At 47.9% G+C, this 13774-nt stretch overlaps 1 non-coding gene across 1 annotated transcript; it reads right to left on the reverse strand.

Moving 5' to 3' along the window:
- Window positions 1-2280: 2280 nt before the first annotated feature.
- On the reverse strand, window positions 2281-2373 carry Trnai-uau. The gene is given in 2 exon segments: window positions 2281-2316; window positions 2336-2373. It is a non-coding gene; the product is annotated as a tRNA-Ile (tRNA).
- Window positions 2374-13774: the final 11401 nt, after the last annotated feature.

The raw sequence follows: 13774 nt of genomic DNA on the forward strand, positions 1-13774 counted from the left end.
TCAGGAGGTAGAGGTAGGAGGGTCGCTGTGAGTTCAGGGCCGCCCTGAGACTACATAGTGAATTCCAGGTCAACCTGGGCTTGAGCAAGACCCTACCTTGAAACTAATAATAATAATAATAATAGTAATAAAGTTTTTTGAGACTGTATCGCATTGGCCTCCCTCAAATTTACTTAGCAGAGGGCAGCCTTGAACTCCTAATCTTCCTGTCTCCACCTCCCCAATATTGAGATTTATAAACTACAAGCAATAATCTCCTCCACTTTCTTCGTTTTTTTGAGGTAGGGTCTCCTACTCATTATATAGTCTCAGGGTGACCTTGAACTCACAGCGATCCTCCTATCTCTGTCTGCTGGGATTAAAGGTGTACACCACCATGCCTGGCTCCCTCCCTTTTTTTTTCTTTTTTTGAGAATTTTCATATTTAAACATACTATAATTGGATCATAATCACCTCTTACTTCCTTCTTTTTGTCTCCCTCTCCCACCCCATTTACTGCATTCCTTCTTTTCCACTTGTCAGGATCCGCGAGGTAGAGTCTCACCCTAGCCCAGGATGACCTGGAACTCACTCTGTAGCCCCAATTTGACCTGGAGCTACAGCCATTTGCCTACCTCAGCCTCCTAAATACTGAGATTAAAGGCGTGCACCACCAAGCCAGGCTTGATGTCTCTTTTTGTTTGGTTGGTTTTGTTTCTTCCTTGGTTTTGCTATCCTTCATCATCCATGTTGAAATGTTGATGGACTCAATACTGTGCATAGGGTCCCAAGAGACTTCTCCCCACCCTCTGGCTTTTACATTCTTTTTAAAAAAAGATTTTAGGGCTGGAGAGGTGGCTTAGCTGTTAAGCGCTTGCCTGTGAAGCCTAAGGACCACAGTTCGAGGCTCGATTCCCCAGGTCCCACGTTAGCCAGATGCACAAGGGGGCACATGTATCTGGAGTTCGTTTGCAGTGGCTGTAGGCCCTGGCGCGCCCATTCTCTCCCCCCCACCTCTCTCTCTCTCTCTCTCTCTCTCTCTCTCTCTCTCTCTCTCTCTCTCTCTGTCTTTGCCTCTTTTTCTCCTTGTCTCTCTCCCTCTCTCTCAAATAAATAAAAATAAACAAAATAAAAAATATGTATATTTTATTTGTGGCTGGGGAGGTGGCTATGCGTTAAGGCTGCAAAGCCTAACGACCTGGGTTTGATTCCTCAGTCCCCACATAAAGCCAGATGCACAAGATGGTGCATGCATCTGGAGTTAGTTTGCAGTATCTAGAACGGGCACACCAGGGTTCTGGCGAGCCCATTCTCTCTCCCTTCCCAGCACTTACTCTCTCTCTCTCTCTCCCCCTCTGGTTGCAAATAAATAAAAATATATTTTAAAATATAATTTAGGGCTGGAGGGATAAAGCATTTGTCTGCAAAGCCAAAGGACCCAGGCTGGACTCCCCAGGACCCATGTTAGCCAGATGCACAAGGGGGCGCACGCGTTTGAAGTTCGTTCGTTTGCAGTGTCTGGAGGCCCTGGCGCGCCCATTCATTTTCTCTCTGTCAAATAAACAAATAAAAAATAATAAAATAAAATTAAATAAAAATATAATGTATTTATGCGGCGAGGGGCACACCAGGATCTTTAGGCATTGCAGGCAAACGCCTTAACCGCTGAGCCATCTCTCCAGCCCCTAAACTTTTTTTTTTTTTTTTTTTTAAGAAAAATAATCAAACTTAAAATACTTGTTTCCAGGACTGGGCAGGATTTCAAAATATAGGGGCTCTTCGCCATTCCGCTGAGGATGTGTCCACCAGGCCAGGTGTTTACCCGGGGAATAGGTGTCAGAATTTTGGGGAGGGGAAGCCGTGCCCCTGACACTCTCAGCTCGCCCGGCCTGCAGGACTCGGGTCTCTGCTGGCCCGAGGGAAGGGGGTAGGATGCCTGCAGAAGCCGGGAGCTCTGCTCAGCATCCCGGGACGCTGGGTGCCTTTAAACACCCGCCTGGAAAAGAATCACAAACCGGGCTTGGTTGGAGCACGCCTCTAATCCCCGCAGGTAGGAGGATCGCCACGAGTTCGAGGCCACCCTGAGACTAGATCGTGTATTCCAGGTCAGCCTGAGCTATAGAGTGAGACCCTACCTTGAAAAAAAATAATAATAAATAAATAAAAAGAATTAAAAAAGATGACGTTGCGCACACGGGTATTGCAGCTCCTCCGCCGGCCGAGGGGGGGGTTCCTACTATGCCAGGAGAGAGGAAAAAATAAATCATGAAACAAACAAGAAAAGAGAGAAAAATAAGCCGTGCTCCAGGTGAGGCTCGAACTCACAACCTCGGCATCGCTCTGCATGTACTGCCGTATAAGTACCGCGCGCTAACCGATTGCGCCACTGGAGCTCCGTGGAGGCGGCCTCGCGAAGGCTCTATCAGGGTTCGCGCGCCGCAGCGGCCTCGGCGGAGCATGCGCAGCCCGGCCCTGCCGCGCTCCGGCTCCGCGGCGGACCAACCGCGGGGATCAGAGCGCGCGCGAGCGTCCCCGGGGCGCGGGGGACGGGACGCACCTAGGCGTGGCTGGAGCTCGCGGGAGCGGAGTCGGGGGAACCGGGCCGAGCTCCACTTGCCCCGGGAGAAGACTCGGGGGGGGGGGGTGGGAGGAGGGGAACCCCCGGGAGCTCTCGGCGGGCGGAGCGCGGGCGGGGCGGGGCGGGGCGGGGCGGGGCGGGGACCTTCCGGGCCCGGCGGAGCCTGGCTTCCTGCAGCAGCTGTTTGGACTCCTGGGAGTTTGCACGGGAGAGGAGTTTGCACGGGAGGGGGTTTGCACTGGAGGGGGGGTTTGCACGGGAGGGGGATTTGCACGGGAGGGGAGTTTGCACGGGAGGAGGATTTGCACGGGAGGGAAGTATGCACGGGAGGAGGGTTTGCACGAGAGGGAAGTATGCACGGGAGGGGGTTTGCACTGGAGGGGGGTTTGCACGGGAGGTGGATTTGCACGGGAGGGGAGTTTGCACGGGAGGGGTTTTGCACGGGGGGGTTGCACAGGAAGGGATTTTGCACAGGAGGAGGGTTTGCACGGGAGGGGAATTTGCATGGGAGGGAAGTCACCCCCCCCCCCCCCCCGCACCCTGTTGAGCTTGCAGCCTACCACCTGCGTTATTTCTGTTGGACCTCAAAATGGTTCGTTTTAAAACTGAGTCTCTATGTTATTTTAAAAAAGGTGGGGGGCGGGCGTGGTGGCGCACGCCTTTCATCCCAGCACTCAGGAGGCAGAGGTAGGAGGATCGCCGTGAGTTCAAGGCCACCCTGAAACTACAATAGAGAGTTGCAGGTCAGCCTGGGCTAAAATGAGACCCTACCTTGAAACACCAAAAACTAAAAAATAAATAAATCTTTCTGAACCTTATCCGCTGGTCCATGGATTTCATTCTTCCAATTCATAGGATAAGGGTCTGGGAACACCCCAAGTTATTGGTGCATTGGCATACAAGGAACCAAAATTCCTGTACCATTTCTGGGGGCGTGGGCTGGGGATGTTAGAGGGTAAGTGTTCTGATCCCTGCCTTCATCATGGCAAGAGGCTGATCTTTTCCTAATTCTCCATTTTCTTCTTTAAAAAATTTTTCTTTTAGTCAGGTTGGTGGTGCACGCCTTTAATCCCAGCACTAAGGAGGCAGAGGTAGGAGGTTCGCCATGAGTTCAAGACCAGCCTGCAGGGTTAATTCCAGGTCAGCCTGGACCAGAGTGAGACCCTACCTCGAAAACCCAAATAAAAACTTTTTTTTAAAAAGTGTACTTATGGGCTGGAGAGATGGCTTAGCGGTTAAGCGCTTGCCTGTGAAGCCTAAGGACCCCGGTTCGAGGCTCGGTTCCCCAGGTCCCACGTTAGCCAGATGCACAAGGGGGCGCACGCGTCTAGAGTTCGTTTGCAGAGGCTGGAAGCCCTGGCGCGCCCATTCTCTCTCTCTCCCTCTGTCTTTCTCTCTATGTCTGTCGCTCTCAAATAAATTAATAAATAATGAACCAAAAAAAAAAAAGTGTACTTATTTATTTGCAAGCAGAGAGGGAGAGGAGATAGAAAGCGAATGGGCATGTCAGGGTCTCTAATCAACTGCAAACAAACTCCAGATGCACGTGCCCCCTTGCGTAGCTGGCTTACGTGGGTCCTGGGGAGTCCGACCTGGGTCCTTTGGCTCTGCAGGCAAACGCCTTAACCACTGAACCATCTTTCCAACCCTCCATTTTCTTCTGCGCAACTCTCCTCTGCTCGTGAACTGGGCACATTTAAAACTTGATAAATGGTAGGTTTGGGGGCGTTCCTGGGGAGATACGAATTACGGCTTTTGTTTTCTCTTTACGCCCGCTTGTAAAGCGAATAGCAAAATGTAAATGCTGGGAAACTGAGTTTTGTCAGGAGATATTTTCTGTGCTCTGTGGAACATTGAACTTCCTGAGTGTTGTTTTTCAAAATATTTTACTTATTTGAGAGGAGAGTGAGAGAGAAACAGAGAGAGAGAGAGAGAAAATGGGTGTGCCAGGCCTCTAGCCACTCCAGATGCATGCAAGCATGGGCCACCACGCCCGGCTGATGATATTTTTTGGAGGTAGGGTCTCACTCTAGCCCTGGCTGACGTGGAACGCCCTTTGGTCTCCAACTCAGGGCGATCCCCCTACCTCCACCTGCCAAAGTGTGCGCCACCACACCCCCCCCCCAAAAAAAATCAGTAGCAGAGTCTGCTTGAGTTTGCCTTTGCACCCCTATCCCCTAGCACGGAAGGGTTCCTTTATTGGCTTAGCACACAGTAACTGACACCCACTGTGTGCCCCGTGCGCAGGGGAAGGCAGTACGTCCTGGAGGGAACGTGAACAGCTAAGCCCCCAAGGAAACTGAGGTTCTCAAGGAGGAAACTAGACAGGTAACGCTGTAGCAAGGTAGGAAGCGGGGCTGTGTCGGAATAACAAGGGGAAACCCTGTCCTGAGACTGCAGACCACTTACCTCCCAGGCCGCCTCCAAAATTGTGGGAGAGGAAGGCTAGACATATCAGCTGTGAATATGGCTGGTCTTTATCGAAAGACTTCAAGTAAGTCTTATTCCCTCTTCATCTCTAAGTATCTACCCTAGATCTAAATATCTTCCCTGTGTAACTCCTTTTTAAAAAAATATTCATTTACATTATTTATTTGAGAGAGAGAGAACGGACGCACCCAAGGTCTTCTGCCACTGCAAACCAACTCCAGACATGTGTGCCACCTTGTGCATCTCGCTTATGTGGGTACTGGGGAACTGAACCTGGGTCCTTTGGCTTTGCAGGCAAACACCTTAACTGCTAAGCCATCTTTCCAGCCCATCCCCATGTAACTCTTTTTAAAAATATATTTATTTATTTTGCTTTTTTGTAATTTTTTTTTTTTATGAGAGAGAGACTTCATGCACCAGGGCCTCCAGCTACTGCAATAGAACTCCAGACATGCATACCACCTTGTGTGCACATGTGACCTTGAACATTGTGTGTCTGGCTTACGTGGAATCTGGAGGGTCAGACATGAGTCCTTAGACTTTGCAGGCAAGCTCCTTAACTGGTAATCCATCTCTCCAGGCCTTCATGTAACTCTTCACCAAAAGATTGAAATTATTTTGGTTTTTAAAAAAATATTTTTATTAGGTGGGTGTGGTGGCACACACCTTTAATCCCAGCACTCAGGAGGCAGAGGTAGGAGGATCGCTGTGAGTTTGAGGCCACCCTGAGACTCCATAGTGAATTCCAGGTCAGCCTGGCCTAGAGACCCTATCTCAAAAAATAATTAAAACATTTTTATGATATTTATTTGAAAGAGTATGGACACACCAGAGCCTCTTAATGCTGCAAATGAACTCCAGATACATATGCCACTTTGTGCTTCTGACTTTATGTGGGTGTAGGGGAATCAAACCCAGACCACAGGCTTTGCAAGCAAATGTCCTTACAAGCTGAGCCATTTCCCCAGCCCTGTTATTTTTCTTTTTTAAGTATTTTATTTGCAAGCAGAGAGACATAGAAAAGAGACAGAAAGAATGGGTGCACCAGAGCCTCCAGCCTTTGCAAACAGACCACAGATGCATGTACCACTTTGTGCAGCTGGCTTTACATGGGCACCGGAGATTTGAACTTGGATCATTAGGCTTTACAGGCAACCACCTTAACTGTTAAGCCATCTCTGTAGCCCCCCCTACCTTTTTTGGGGGGTTCCAAGGTAGGGTCTCACTCTGGCCCAGGCTGACCTGGAATTAACTAAGTAGTCTCAGGGTGGCCTTGAACTCACAGTGATCCACCTACCTCTGCCTCCTTAGTGCTGGGATTAAAAGTGTGCGCCACCACGCCCATCTTGCTTTTGTATTTATTTATTTATTTATTTTGAGGTAGGGTCTTTCTCTAGCCCAGGCTGACCTGGAATTCACTATGTAGTCTCAGGGTGGCCTTGAACTCACGGCAATCCTCCTACCTCTGCCTCCTGAGTGCTGGGATTAAAGGCGTGCGCCAAAAGGCGTGCACCACCACGCCGGGCTTTTTTTTTTTATTTTTGTTTTTTCATGTTTTAATTTTAAAGTCAAGGTCTCACTATGTAGCCCAGGCTGGTCTTGAACTATAGACCCTTCTGCCTCAGCCTCCCGATGATCTGGACTGCAGGTCTTGTTCCACCAATGCCCTCCTGCCTTGAAATGATTGTCATCATGTAAGATGTGTAATAAGGAAGGGCGTGTATCATTTAAAATAGTAATGCCGGGCTGGAGAGGTGGCTTAGTGGTTAAGCGCTTGCCTGTGAAGCCTAAGGACCCCGGTTCGAGGCTCGATTCCCCAGGACCCACATTAGCCAGATGCACAAGGGGGCGCACGCGTCTGGAGTTCGTTTGCAGTGGCTGGAAGCCCTGGTGCGCCCATTCTCTCTCTCTCTCTGTCACTCTCAAATAGATAAATAAAAATAAACCAAAAAAAGATAATAAATAAATAAAATAGTAATGCCTGTAACACAACAAAAGAAGTCTCAATCTTGCCCATTTACCGAGCAATGCAAAATTAAAATCTGCTTTCATTATGTAAGGGGAAAGCATGGGTTGTTAACAAATAACTTTTTAAATAACACCTCTTCGCTGGGATAGGAACACAGGCACCATATATTTAAATGTATGAATTTAATGCTTCACTGTAGCATCAGAAATAGATCAGAACTGTTTTCCTAAATGAATGTTTAGAATTTATGCCTTTTACACTTGTAAAAAAAAAAACAACACTGGTTTATTTTTATGACTTAAATGTTTTTGTGTCTAAATGATGCCATTCTGCCAAAACCAAGGAGGAGGTATGGCCTGTCTTTATTCCTAATAATGAAAGGCCAAATTGCAAACACGGGTCTCTGTATTTCCTCTTTATGGCTTTGGTTTCTGATACACAAGAGACATTGTGATGAGGCACACAAACATTCTCACTAGCTCCGTGTAATGTGTGGCTCTAGTGAATGATGATTATTTTGATTCAAATCCATGGAATTCTTGGTTTTTAGTCCACTTTTTTTATATGATGATAGTTCATTATATGTTAGTAGCACACAGAACAAACTATTAATTAAATCAGAACTATGTCTATGTAGAAGTGGGCAATGATACAGGAAACTGTATTCTATAGGGAACTGTGTGCATTAAGTCATGTTGTTGCAGATATTTGAGCTTCTTCTTTTTATTTTTTATTTTTTGTATTTTTATTATTATTTCTTAATTTCTTTGAAAGAGACAGGCAGAGAGAGAGAGAATGGGCGCACCAGGGCCTCTAGCCCCCTTGTGCATCTGACTTACGTGGGTCCTGGGGAATTGAACCTGAGTCCTTTGGCTTTGACGGCCAGCGCCTTAACCACTAAGCCATCTCTCGTGTTGCTCAATTTGTTTCTGCAGGTGCTGAATCTCTTTCTCACGTGGTTGGATCTCATCTGGGTAGTATTTCTTCAAAGCTGCTAGTTGCCCTTTAGTCTGCTCAAGGAAGAACCCGACCGTCTCTTTGGGGAGGCCCCACCAGGTGCCCGGATGGAGCTGGCACCACCTGGGTCTTGACTCTCCCACGGCTCCAAGGCGAAGCCCCTGGTTTTCATGGGCCCTGCTCCCCACACACCCAGCCGCACCGGAGCCGCCAACGCCTTTAGTCAGTATTTCATTATGCGCATGCAAAGAAAAGACTCAAATACAATTTTACTTCATGTATCTTTATTTTATTTTATTTATCTTTTTGAGAGAGAGAGAGGGAGAGAATGGGCACTCCAGGGCCTCCAGCCACTGCAAACCAACCCTAGACACATGCACCGCTTTGTGCATCTGGCTTACGTGGGTACTAGGGAATCGAACCTGGGTCCTTAGGCTTCACAGGCAAGTTCCTTAACCACTGAGCCATCTCTCCAAGCCCTCATGGGTCTATTTTGATGGATACTGTTTTCCGCTTTTTCTGCTTACAAAGTAGCAGCAGAGCGCAGGACAGACGTCTCCCCAAAACCCAAACCCTGTACTTCTTTCTCCATGACCTTGGGAGCCCACGGTTGCCTTCACAAAGACTTTCCCCTCTTTGGTAGTGGCAAATTCTGTAGCTGCTATCCATGGGAGGGAGGGTTTGATAGAAGCTAATATACCCACAGCTAGCATGACATCCACTTTCTCCAAGGGGACATTCTAAATGTTGCACCGTCATGCATTGTGACTGTCCCAGACAATCCAAAACATAAGGTCACCTTAATCATAGCTCCTTTCGGTGCAATTAATACATAAAACGTAATTCAGGAAAACTCCTGTGAAAAAAAAAATTTAAGGATGGGTCTCACTCTAGTCCAGGCTGACTTCGAACTCACAGCAGTCCACCTACCTCAGCCTCCCAAAGTGCTGAGAGTAAAGGCAGGTGCCTCCACGCTTGGTCTCCTGTTACGTTTTTTAAAATATATTTTTGCTTATTTATTTGAGAGAGAGGAGAGAGAGAGAATGGGTACGCCAGGGCCTCCAGCCACTATAAATAAACTCTAGATGCATGCGCCCCCTTGTGCATCTGGCTTACGTGGATCCTGGAGAGTAGAACCCGGATCCTTTGGCTTTGCAGGCAAACTCCTTAACCACTAAGCCATCTCTCCAGCCCCTGGTTTTGTTTGTTTGTTTGTTTGGTTTCTTGGCTTTTCGAGATAGAGCCTCACTCTAGCCCAGGCTGACCTGGAATTCACTATGGAGTCTCAGGGTGGCCTCGAACTCACGGCGATCCTCCTACCTCTGCCTCCCAAGTGCTGGGATTAAAGGCGTGCGCCACCACGCCCAGATGTTAAATGTTTCAACTTGTGAGGACACAGAACACCAATGGAACGGGTAGCAGTCACATTGGAGCACTTCTCCATTGTCCTGGAAGTGGACTCGGAAAACATTGGTCCTCTGTCAACCTCACACTGTCAGCCTTTGTCAGCAACAGTGCTATAGGACACACAAGGGCTTTTGTCCCTCTGCCCAGTGCTCCTATGGCACAGCGTGCCCGTGGGCAGCTTCCCACTGGGATCCGGCTGGCAGATAGTTGCCCACATGCCTGCCCTGGCCTGGAACCCCTCATCCAAAAGCCCTGACCCCCACTCTATCCCTTCGCCTCTGAGCTCTGGACCCCAGAAGAAACAAGGAGGTGGCATTTACTCCCCACCAGTAAGGTTGAGGGTTTCTGTGGCTCTTGTTCCTTGACAACTGACAGTTTAATTCTAACCTGCCCAGCCTTGAGTGTGTAATCGTTTCCCTCTGTAGATTCAATGATGTCGGGCATTCGATAGCTCTACCTCAGTGGCTCCCAAGCGTCCATATCTAATAATTAACTACATATTCTGTTTATATGGAATGGAAAGAGGTGTTTTTGTAAATATTTATTTTATTTTTTTTTATTTATTGAGACAAAGACACAGATACATATATATATATATATATGTATACACACACACACACACATATATACATACATATATATATATGTGTGTGTGTGTGTGTATATATATATATATGGAGAGAGAGAGAGAATGGGCACTCCAAGGCCTCTAGCCACTGCAAATGAACTCCAGACTCAGGCGCCCCCTTGTGCTACTGGCTTATGTGGGTTCTGGAGAGTAGAACCTAGGTCCTTAGGCTTCGCAGGCAAGTGCCTTAACCGCTATGCCATCTCTCCAGCCCTGAAAGAGGTTTTTAAAATATTTTATTTATTTATTTGGAAGGAGACAAAAAGAGAGAAGAGAGAAAGAATGAGAGTTGTCACACCAGGGCCTCTAGCCACTGCAAATGAACTCCAGATACATGCACCACTTCGTGCATCTGGATCGATGTAGGTATTGGGGAATCAAACCTGGGTAGTTAGGCTTTGCAAGCAGTGCCTTAACCACTGAGAAATCTCTCTAGCTCCAGGAGTTAAAAAAAATATATTTTATTATTATTAATTTATTTGAGTGTGAGAGAGAGAGAGAGAGAGAGGGAATGGGCGCCCAAACCAACTCCAGATGCAGGTGCCACCATGTGCATCCGGCTTATGTAGGTCCAGGGGAATCAAACCTGGGTCCTTTGGCTTTGCAGGCAAGTGTCTTAACTGCTAAGCCATCTCTCCAGCCCCAGAAAAGAGGTTTGTTTTTATTTTTTATTTTTTATTTTTTTGTTGTTTATTTATTTATAAAGCGACAGAGAGAGAAAGAGAGAGAGAGAGAGAGAGAGAGAGAATGGGCGCGCCAGGGCTTCCAGCCACCGCAAACGAACTCCAGATGCATGCACCCCCTTGTGCATCTGGCTAACGTGGGTCCTGGGGAATTGAGCCTCAAACCGGGGTCCTTAGGCTTCACAGGCAAGTGCTTAACCGCTAAGTCATCTCTCCAGCCTAGGTCTTTTTTTTTTTTTTAAATCATATGCAATTTTTAACTTTTTGAACCAAACTCCATGCCCTTTCATACCACGACTGTGTGGTCAACTATGGTAGTGGGAAGAGTTGGGTAGGACCATGTGAGACCAGTGGCCCTGGCATCTTAGGGACTCTAACATGTGGGGAACCCAAAGAAGGCAGGCTGACATCGGGCTCTGCCATCAGTCCCTGATCTCCCCCCAAGGGGGTTCTGTTAGCTGAAATGGCATCAGTCTTGCTGTCAGGATGAGCGGGCTCTCCCCTGCACAGAACGACGCAGGACAGGGACCGAGATGGGATCCAGTCACAGGTCTGGAAACAGCACCTGAACAGAGCCTGAATCCCCCGATGACCAATCCAAGGGACAAGGAAGGGAAACAAGAGGGACGATACAAAACAATAAAAATCCAGCTGGGCATGGTGGCTTTAATCCCAGCACTCGGGAGGCAGAGGTAGGAGGATCACCATGAGTTCAAGGCCACCCTGAGACTACATAGTGAATTCCAGGTCAGCCTGAACTAGAGTGAGACCCTACCTCAAAAAACCAAACAAGGGCTGGAGAGATGGCTTAGCGGTTAAGCGCTTGCCTGTGAAGCCTAAGGACCCCGGTTCGAGGCTCGGTTCCTCAGGTCCCACGTTAGCCAGATGCACAAGGGGGCGCACGCGTCTGGAGTTCGTTTGCAGAGGCTGGAAGCCCTGGCGCGCCCATTCTCCCTCTCCCTCTATCTGTCTTTCTCTCTGTGTCTGTCGCTCTCAAATAAATAAATTAAAAAAAAAATTAAAAAAAAAACCAAACAATAAAATAAAAACCCCATCTCCTTAGGCTGGAGAGATCCCTTAACAGTTAAGGCACTTGCCTATGAAGCCAAAAGACCCAAGTTTGATTCCCAGGACCCACGTTAGTCAGATGCACAAGGGGGAGCAAGCATCTGGAGTTCATTTGCAGTGGCTGGAGGCCCTGGTGTGCCCATTCTCTCTCTTTCTCTCCCTCTTTCTCTGTCAAATAAATAAATAAAAATAATAGTTTTGTTTTTTTTTTTTAAAGCATGTGTCACCATGCCTGGCTGTTTTTTGGGTTTTTTGTTTTTTGTAAATCCCACCTCTTTCCCAAGCCACAAACTACCAGATGGAGACTCCATATTCCCTATTCCGGGGGGAACTTTTCTTTTTCTTCAGATATTTTATTTTAGTTTTTGTTTATTTGAGAGAGAAAGAGGCAGAGAAAGAGAAAGAAAATAGGCATGCCAACCCCTCCAGCTACAAATGAACTCCAGACACATGTGCCACTGTCCCCCATAAACTCAGGTGTTCTGAATGCTAGGTTCCCAGCTGATGGAGATTTGGGAACTAACACCTTCTAGAAGCAGTGCATTGTTGGGGGCGGGCTTATGGGTGTTACAACCACCTTCCCTTTGCCAGTGTTTGGCACACTCTCCTCTTGCTATTGTCCACCTTATGTTGGCCAGGAAGTGATGTCCACCTTTTGCTCATGCCATTATTTCCCTGCCATTGTGGAGCTTCCCCTTGAGTCTATTAGCCAAAATAACCCCCCTTTTTTTTATATCCCCCATAAGATGCTCTTGCCCCTGTGATTTCTGCCAGCAATGCGGACCTGACTGCAACAACCACCTTGTTGCATCTGGCTTACTCGGGTCTTGGAGAATCGAGCCCGGGCCCTTTGGCTTTGCAGGCAAACGCCTTAACCACTAAGCCATCTCTCCAGCCAACCCCCTTCCTCCCCTCCTTTGTATCTAAAAGCCTTACTTCTGCCTTGCTTGACCTCCATTAACTTTTTACTGGAGTAAGAGCTCTGGTATCACTGCGGTGCCCAGTGAGGGCGTGAAGGCAAATCCTCCAATCTTCCGCTCAAAGGTCAGGGTTGATCAAGCCTGGCTGAGACAGAACTGGGGGAGAAGCGATCCTGGGGGTCTGACACGTCCTGCTGGGGGGGAGGGGTAGGAGAACCATGGTTAGCACTACTGCATGCCCTCGAAGAAGAGCAGGCCATTCTGTACCCCGAGCAGTGGGAGGTGTTTTTCCAGAGACAGTTGGACTGCCGTGTCTCTCTCCAAACTCTTGCTTTTTTCTTTTAGACAGAGAGAGAGTGAAAGAGAAAGAGAGAGAGAAAGAAGGAGAAAATGGGCATGCCAGAGCCTTTCAGCCACTGTGAACAAACTCCAGACACATGCATCCCCTTGTGGGCAAGCGTGGCATTGCATGCTGGCATCACTATTGCATCCAGCTATACGTGGGATCTGGAGATTCAAACATGAGTTCTTAGGCTTTGCAGGCAAGCACCTTAACCGCTAACCCATCTCTCCAGCCCCAAGCTCTTGTTTTTATTAAACTTAGAAATCCTTCCTTAAGCTGGGAGTGGTGGTGCATGCCTTTAATCCCAGTACTAGGGAGACAGAGGTAGGAGGATCACCATGAGTTCAAGGCCACTCCAAGACTACCGAGTAAATTCCAGGTCAGCCTGGGCTAGAGTGAGACCCTACCTCAAAAAAAAAAAAGAAAAAAGAGGGCTGGAGAGATGGCTTAGCAGTTAAGCGCTTGCCTGTGAAGCCTAAGGACCCTGGTTCGAGGCTCGATTCCCCAGGATCCACGTAAACCAGATGCACAAGGGGGCACACGCGTCTGGTGTTTGTTTGCAGTGGCTGGAAGCCCTGGGGTGCCCAGTCTCTTCTCTCTCTCGCTCATGCTCTCTCTCCTTCTCTCTCAAATAAATAAATAAATATTTTTTAAAAAGAAAAAGAAAAGAAAAGAAACCCTTCCTTAGATCCTAACCCTTTCCGCTCCCCTGAATACCTATGGAAAGGGACTAGAAACGTACCTTAAAAACCAGTTTATTCTGTCCCTAGGACGCCTCCTTCACCATGCTCCCCCAGCAACACCATCTTAC

Source organism: Jaculus jaculus, chromosome 18 (assembly GCF_020740685.1).
Source record: "Jaculus jaculus isolate mJacJac1 chromosome 18, mJacJac1.mat.Y.cur, whole genome shotgun sequence".
Classification (NCBI taxonomy): Eukaryota; Metazoa; Chordata; class Mammalia; order Rodentia; family Dipodidae; genus Jaculus; species Jaculus jaculus.